Source organism: Salmo salar, chromosome ssa17, assembly GCF_905237065.1.
Source record: "Salmo salar chromosome ssa17, Ssal_v3.1, whole genome shotgun sequence".
NCBI lineage: Eukaryota > Metazoa > Chordata > Actinopteri > Salmoniformes > Salmonidae > Salmo > Salmo salar.
In genome coordinates this window covers 28884369-28893500 of record NC_059458.1, presented here as the reverse complement: position 1 = coordinate 28893500, position 9132 = coordinate 28884369, and the positions used below count along the sequence as shown (strand labels likewise).

General features: G+C 43.7%; 1 protein-coding gene across 2 annotated transcripts in view; it reads left to right on the top strand.

Moving 5' to 3' along the window:
• Positions 1-9132, top strand: part of LOC106593673 (receptor tyrosine-protein kinase erbB-4) — a 617461-nt gene that overhangs the window by 253395 nt on the left and 354934 nt on the right. The gene's annotated exons all lie outside the window — the stretch shown is intronic.

Below are 9132 nucleotides of genomic sequence, written 5' to 3'. Positions count from 1 at the left end.
CCAGGTCTAAATTTTAAAAACAGTTTTAAATACTTTTAAAGGGTATAGGGACCCACCCTGAGAGCACCCTACTACGGGCCCAAGTCAATGGGGGCCGGCCTGGCTGATTTATGGACGTTTTAAAAAATCTTCAGAAATTGCACTATGTTTTGCGGTCGCATTTGGGTTACCAGGGGTGAAATTTTAGAAATGTTTTAAATACTTTTAAAGGGTATAGGGACCTCCATACCCACCCTGAGAGCACCCTACTAAAGGCCCAAGTCAATGGGGCCGGCCTGGCTGATTTATGTAGCGTTTAAAAAATCTTCAGAAATTGCACTATGTTTTGGTGGGGACGTGTCCGTAGCATTTGGGTTACCAGGGGTGAAATTTTAGAAATGTTTTAAATACTTTTAAAGGGTATAGGGACCTCCATACCCACCCTGAGAGCACCCTACTACGGGCCCAAGTCAATGGGGGCCGGCCTGGCTGATTTATGGAAGTTTTAAAAAATCTTCAGAAAATATTCTATGTTTTTCTTCTCAGAAATTGCACTAAGTCCAAACGGGCACCTGGGTTTATTCTGGGTTACCAGGTCTAAATTTTAAAAACGGTTTTAAATACTTTTAAAGGGTATAGGGACCTCCATACCCACCCTGAGAGCACCCTACTACGGGCCCAAGACCAAATGACACACACACAAAGACATGGGTGAGTTTCAAATAAATAGTCTTTATTTATCAGTGAATCATGGGTTGATTTGTCCCTCAATTAGTGTCCGCGCTCGGCTGGCGTTACGAGGCAAATTATGGAACCGGTAGTACCGTGCCTGGGTTTCCAGAGAATGACACATATGGTCAGCCACAGTCCCCTGGTCTTTAACCGAGCCTTGATTAAAGTTCAATGTAGCAATGCTTCGTCGAATTGTACCGAAGGTGACTTTACTTCCAATGCCAAATTCTTCAAATAGCTGGCCCACATACTCACAGATATTGCTGTACGGTTGACCGCAGGACGTGAAAAAGAAGAGTGTTGTGTCTGAGGTGATTCCACTCAGATTAGGCCTGATCTGATGGAATCGTTTAAGCCAAGTGTATTCCTGCCCAGATAGAACAATTCTGCACTCACCGAAGCTATAGTTCGTTTTGTGGCTTGAAATAGACATCTGATAACCCCCACTTTCCGGGGTTACTTCAGTAAATTCCCTCTCACTGAATGTGGTGACTGGGGATTGTCGAGTGCCATTAAAGATGGCCAACCGGCTGGACATGAGAGCCGCAAACCTACGTCTATCAGCGCAGGTGGGTCGGACCTCCAGCCTACTGAGAATCGAAGGAATAGCTTGATTGCTTTGCTCAACAAATCGGCTTAACTCCGCAGCGCTGAGCACCTCGTCCCTGCAGCGTTTGTGGAATTTTGCCCTGTGTGTTGCCTGGCTCTGCCGCGAATCCCTGTCCATCTTTGCCAAGCAGAGTAACAACTTTCGGATTTTACTGGCTCTAGCCTGCAGACCTTCTGGCCGGAACTGAATGAGATAGTTCAAGAAACTTCGAACATCGGATCGGTACATTTTTAACGTGGATGGTGCCAAACAACGTTCTTCACATTGACCGTACCACTCAGACGCACGTCTGTAGTTATCCAGAGAACACAGTCCTTCATCGGCCTTGCCCTCTGACATATAGCGGAGGAATTTCCGTACTCGGGATAGACTGGTGCGACAATTGTCAATTCGTTTAACTGAAGGGTTTCTACCCGTAGCAAAGTGCTCATATTCAGTCAAAATTACATTTCTCCAACCTTGAATTCCGGAATCCACACCGCCGCCTTCATCGCTCTCGCTCTCCGTGGAAGTCGCCTCCGCGCAGCCTCGCTCCCTCGGTTCCGAGCGTGGTTCACCACCGATCTGGCTGGTTGACTGCACCGGCCCAGTCGCCACCGCCTGCTCACTCTCGTCCAACAGCTGCTGATCCACGCACAACTCACTTCCCACACACTGGAAATACACAGGGTTCTCCCAGGGCTCCAGCCGCGGTGCAACATCGTTGTTAGGCTGCGTACACTTCCATGATCCGGGCCGCTGTTTCTCGGCTGAAAGCCGGCAAGATTGCATAGCACACTTCCATTTAATAGTACCAGGCTTAAGTGCATGGACAGACTTGAAATGCCGGTCTATCCGCGCGATATTCAGCTTGGAACAAAGCCCACAGTCACGTCTTAGTCTGCCGCTCATAGCTTCTCTCTCTCTCCTGCCTTCCCGAGTGGGAGTGTGTGTGTGTCTCTCTTGGTGTGCTCCACCACATTAAAACCTAACCCTAATTCTAACCTAAACCCTTACCCTAAACCCTAACCTTAATCCTAATCCTAACCCTAACTTTAACCCATACCCTTACCCTAATTCTAACCTATACCCTTACCCTAAACCTAACCTTAACCATAATCCTAATCCTAACCCTAACTCTAATTGTTCTTAACACTTAACCCTCAAGAAATAGCATTTGACCTTGTGAGGACAAACAAAATGTCCCCAGTTGATCAAATGTTTGTTCTATTACACACACACACACACACACACACACACACACACACACACACACACACACACACACACACACACACACACACACACACACACACACACACACACACACACACACACACCACTATACTGCAGGGTGTTCTCCCATAAAAATATGAATTCATATATCCACTCAACAAAAGAAATCTGGCAGAAAAACAATAGTCCAAACCCCATGTCTCTACCATATAAGTTACAGATGATTTACTCTGAGAATTTAGCATGTTTAGAGTGAAGGGAATGTTGTCACAGGCATGATCAACAAGTGGTCACTGCTCAACTCTGTGGCGCTGCTACGCGGCAAAACACTGCTAACTTTTTGTTATTTTTGTACTTGTGGTGCAGTGGTCTAAGACACTGCATCTCAGTGCAGGAGTCGTCCCTGGTTTGAATCCAGGCTGCATCACATCTGGCCTTGATTGGGAGTCACATAGAGCAGCACACAATTGGCCCAGCGTTGTCCGGATGTGGCTGTCATTGTAAATAAGAATTTGTTCTTAACTGACTTGCCTAGTTAAATAAAAACCTTTGAACTTTTTGAACCTTTCAACTGATAAGTTCACTGTGGCTGCAGGTTCATTAGTGAAAACATGGGCTTTTCTAAATTAAATCTGCTGAAAACAAAACTAAATAGAGACTAAATATATATTTGTTTACAAAGCTAACAGACTGAATTTTAATATCCACCCCCCGCGAAGAGAATCTGTTCCTGTTCCCATTGTGTATTTCTGAGACTTTCCCTTTAAATCTCCATAGAAACGGCCCCTCTCAACGTAGATTGATCGCCAACATAGGCAATGAAGCCAAGGATCTCAAGGTGAAAATGAGGAAGCTATCAAGTTGATTTTGATTGGTCTAACCAGCAGAAACATCTCCAACTGGTACCGTTTCACAACACCAAATATGGAAGGGATACAACCGAGAGAGGCGCAGTGTAACCTAGCAACGGTCACAGCAAATTAAAGTTCTTATTTCATCAACACTGTCAAGTACAAGTATATTAAGGTTATAATGTTTTTGAGAATTATCGAGTGATTGATTCTATGTTATTCATAATGTCATAGGGCAAAGAAAATTACGTTTTGACATTCATTTCGTAGCACACTCTTGACTTGCCCCATTTTTCTCTATATGTTTACTGCCCTACAAAGGCAAAGTGCAGTAACTACGTAATTTTTCTGTCTAGTCAGACAGCCATTTATGATACTCTATGATATATTCTGATCAACTGGCTTGTTCTTGTGTCAGGCAGCTAAATATATCAGATAATATACACACAGCCCTCCCCACACACTGCTCCCCTCTCCTCCCTCCCCCTCTCCCCACTCCGCCCTCCCTCTCTTGCATCTCCTCCCCCTCGCCCCTCTCCCCTCTCGCCTCCCCTCCCCTCTCCTCCCTCTCCCCACTCCGCCCTCCCCCTCTTGCCTCTCCTCCCCCTCTCCCCTCTCGCGTCCCCTCCCCTCTCGCCTCCCCTCTCCCCTCTCCCCCACACACCGCTCTCCTCTAGACTCCCCAGGAGTCCTTCCCTGACAGTTCTGTCCTGTGCTTTGCGATCTATCTCAGGGAGCTCGTCAACACCCAGTGCAACTACTCTTTACTGCTGACTGCACCTGCACAGCATCACTGGGACACACGGCTGCTGCCTGCTACTGAGGGGGCTTTGGCACTGAAAGCTAAAGAGGTTAAGGAGGACATTTCTTTGAGGGAATAAGCCCTAGAACTGCAGTGGCAGGCAGGGAGGGAGAGATGACAATTCTGCCACGTGTTGGGGCTAAATGTTTTGTTGAAGGACGATGGAGACTGGGGAGTTTAGTGTAGTGAGTTAACTATCTGGTAAAGGACTGGGGAGTTTAGTGTAGTGAGTTAACTATCTGGTAAAGGACTGGGGAGTTTAGTGTAGTGAATTAACTATCTGGTAATGGACTGGGGAGTTTAGTGTAGTGAGTTAACTATCTGGTAAATGACTGGGGAGTTTAATGTAGTGAGTTAACTATCTGGTAAAGGATTGGTGAGTTTAGTGTAGTGAGTTAACTATCTGGTAGACTGGGGAGTTTAGTGTAGTGAGTTAACTATCTGTAAAGGACTGGGGAGTTTAGTGTAGTGAGTTAACTATCTGGTAAAGGACTGGGGAGTTTAGTGTAGTGAGTTAACTATCTGGTAAAGGACTGGGGAGTTTAGTGTAGTGAGTTAGCTGTCTGTGGTAATAGTGTGTCCACAGTAAATGAGAGGTGAGGTCGGGAGAGGTTGCTTTAGCTAAATGGAATTTGCGGTGAAGATGTCATTTGGGTTAGAGGGTAAGAGTTTAGAGTGTGGTCACCCAACCTGGTTGTAGAGAGCTGTGAGTTATGCAGGCTTTTGTTCAAGCCAAGCGTTAACACTCCTAGTTCTGACTGTGAGATTCAGATTCCTCTCTTCACAGTGGGGAGGGATGGATGGGGACAGTGGGGAGGGCTGGATGGGGACAGTGGGGAGGGCTGGATGGGGACAGTGGGGAGGGCTGGGGACTATTCCGAAACCTTCCATAACTAAGCCATCATCTACAGAGAGATGAACCAGGAGAAGAGTCGGCTAAGCAAGCTGGTCCTGGGGCTCTGTTCAGGGCGTGACAGGGGGGGGTTTCTAGTTTAGATTTTGTATGTTATGTTCTAGTTTTGTATTTCTATGTTGGGTTTTTGTTTGGGATGATCTCCAATTAGAGGCAGCTGGTCATCGTTGTCTCTAATTGGAGATCATACCTAAGTAGGTGTTTTTCCCACCTGGGTTTGTGGGAGATTGTTTTTGAGTATGTGTATGTTAACTCTTTGTCACGGTTTGTTGTTTTTGTTTATTTTGTATGTATTGCATAGTTTCACAGTTCAATAAAATATGTGGAACGATAATCACGCTGCACTTTGGTTCGCTTCATCCTACGACAATCATGACAAGAATACATGACCACTTGTGATTGACGCAAAATTAAGGAAAGCTTTGACTATGTACAGACTCAGTGAGCATAGCCTTGCTATTGAGAAACTCCCATATCTATTGGGTGAAATACCACAGTGAGCCATCACAGCAGCAATATTTGTGACCTGTTGCCACAAGAAAAGGGCAACCAGTGAAGAACAAACACCATTGTAAATACAATCCATATTTATGTTTATTTATTTTCACTTTTGTACTTTAACTATTTGCACATCGTTACAACACTGTATATAGACATAATATGACATTTGAAATGTCTCTATTCCTTTTGAACTTTTGTAAGTGTAATATTTACTGTAAAAATAATTGGGGGGTTTATTTCACTTTTGGTTATTATCTATTTAACTTGCTTTTGAAATGTAAACATGTGTTTCCAATGCCAATAAAGCCATTTGAATTGAATTGAGAGAGAGAGAGATTATCAGATGTAGATAACATGGGCCAGTTCCTTTTTCCTTTCACTGTGAGGTCATAACCGTGTGCTGTCCTCCTATTACATCACTGTGAGGTCATAACCATGTGCTTTTCTCTTATTACATCACTGTGAAGTCATAACCATGTGCTTTCCTCTTATTACATCACTGTGAGGTCATAACCATGTGCTTTCCTCTTATTACATCACTGTGAGGTCATAACCATGTGCTTTCCTCTTATTACATCACTGTGAAGTCATAACCATGTGCTTTCCTCTTATTTCATCACTGTGAAGTCAGAACATAACCATGTTCTTTCCTCTTATTACATCACTGTGAGGTCATAAACATGTGCTTTCCTCTTATTACATCACTATAAGGTCATCACCATGTGCTTTCCTCTTATTACATCACTGTGAGAGAGATAGAAAGAGGAGATAGATGGAAGAGGTAGAGATGAGTTGATGAGCTGATTGAAAGGAAGGAGGAGAGGGGTGTGGGATGATGAGAAATAGACAGAAGATGATGGTTCTATACGAAGGGGCCCAACAACATGATGGTTCTATACCAAGGAGCCAAACAACATGATGGTTCTATACCAAGGAGCCAAACAACATGATGGTTCTATACCAAGGAGCCAAACAACATGATGGTTCTATACCAAGGAGCTAAACAACATGATGGTTCTATACCAAGGGACCCAACAACATGATGGTTCTATACCAAGGGACCGAACAACATGATGGTTCTATACCAAGGAGCCTAACAACATGATGGTTCTATACCAAGGAGCTAAACAACATGATGGTTCTATACCAAGGAGCTAAATAACATGATGGTTCTATACCAAGGGACCGAAAAACATGATGGTTCTATACCAAGGGACCCAACAACATGATGGTTCTATACCAAGGGACCCAACAACATGATGGTTCTATACCAAGGAGCTAAACAACATGATGGTTCTATACCAAGGAGCAAAACAACATGATGGTTCTATACCAAGGAGCTAAACAACATGATGGTTCTATACCAAGGGACCCAACAACATGATGGTTCTATACCAAGGAGCCAAACAACATGATGGTTCTATACCAAGGGACCGAAAAACATGATGGTTCTATACCAAGGGACCCAACAACATGATGGTTCTATACCAAGGGACCCAACAACATGATGGTTCTATACCAAGGAGCTAAACAACATGATGGTTCTATACCAAGGAGCTAAACAACATGATGGTTCTATACCAAGCGACCAAACAACATGATGGTTCTATACCAAGGGACCCAACAACATGATGGTTCTATACCAAGGGACCCAACAACATGATGGTTCTATACCAAGGAGCTAAACAACATGATGGTTCTATACCAAGGAGCTAAACAACATGATGGTTCTATACCAAGGGACCGAACAACATGATGGTTCTATACCAAGGAGCCAAACAACATGATGGTTCTATACCAAGGAGGTAAACAAAATGATGGTTCTATACCAAGGGACCCAACAACATGATGGTTCTATACCAAGGGACCCAACAACATGATGGTTCTATACCAAGGGACCCAACAACATGATGGTTCTATACCAAGGGACCGAACAACATGATGGTTCTATACCAAGGGCCCAAACAACATGATGGTTCTATACCAAGGACCTAAACAACATGATGGTTCTATACCAAGGGACCAAACAACATGATGGTTCTATACCAAGGAGCCAAACAACATGATGTTTCTATACCAAGGGACCAAACAACATGATGGTTCTATACCAAGGGACCCAACAACATGATGGTTCTATACCAAGGGCCCAAACAACATGATGGTTCTATACCAAGGGACCAAACAACATGATGGTTCTATACCAAGGGACCAAACAACATGATGGTTCTATACCAAGGGACCAAACAACATGATGGTTCTATACCAAGGGACCAAACAACATGATGGTTCTCTACCAAGGGACCAAACAACATGATGGTTCTATACCAAGGGACCAAACAACATGATGGTTCTATACCAAGGGACCAAACAACATGATGGTTCTATACCAAGGGACCAAACAACATGATGGTTCTATACCAAGGGACCAAACAACATGATGGTTCTATACCAAGGGACCCAACAACATGATGGTTCTATACCAAGGGACCAAACAACATGATGGTTCTATACCAAGGGACCCAACAACATGATGGTTCTATACCAAGGAGCTAAACAACATGATGGTTCTATACCAAGGAGCAAAACAACATGATGGTTCTATACCAAGGAGCTAAACAACATGATGGTTCTATACCAAGGGACCCAACAACATGATGGTTCTATACCAAGGAGCCAAACAACATGATGGTTCTATACCAAGGGACCGAACAACATGATGGTTCTATACCAAGGGACCAAACAACATGATGGTTCTATACCAAGGGACCCAACAACATGATGGTTCTATACCAAGGAGCTAAACAACATGATGGTTCTATACCAAGGAGCTAAACAACATGATGGTTCTATACCAAGGAGCTAAACAACATGATGGTTCTATACCAAGGGACCAAACAACATGATGGTTCTATACCAAGGGACCAAACAACATGATGGTTCTCTACCAAGGAGGTAAACAACATGATGGTTCTATACCAAGGAGGTAAACAACATGATGGTTCTATACCAAGGAGGTAAACAACATGATGGTTCTATACCAAGGAGGTAAACAACATGATGGTTCTATACCAAGGGACCAAACAACATGATGGTTCTATACCAAGGGACCAAACAACATGATGGTTCTATACCAAGGGACCAAACAACATGATGGTTCTATACCAAGGAGCTAAACAACATGATGGTTCTATACCAAGGAGCCAAACAACATGATGGTTCTATACCAAGGAGCTAAACAACATGATGGTTCTATACCAAGGAGCTAAATAACATGATGGTTCTATACCAAGGGACCGAAAAACATGATGGTTCTATACCAAGGGACCCAACAACATGATGGTTCTATACCAAGGGACCCAACAACATGATGGTTCTATACCAAGGAGCTAAACAACATGATGGTTCTATACCAAGGAGGTAAACAACATGATGGTTCTATACCAAGGAGCTAAACAACATGATGGTTCTATACCAAGGAGCTAAACAACATGATGGTTCTATACCAAGGAGCTAAACAACATGATGGTTC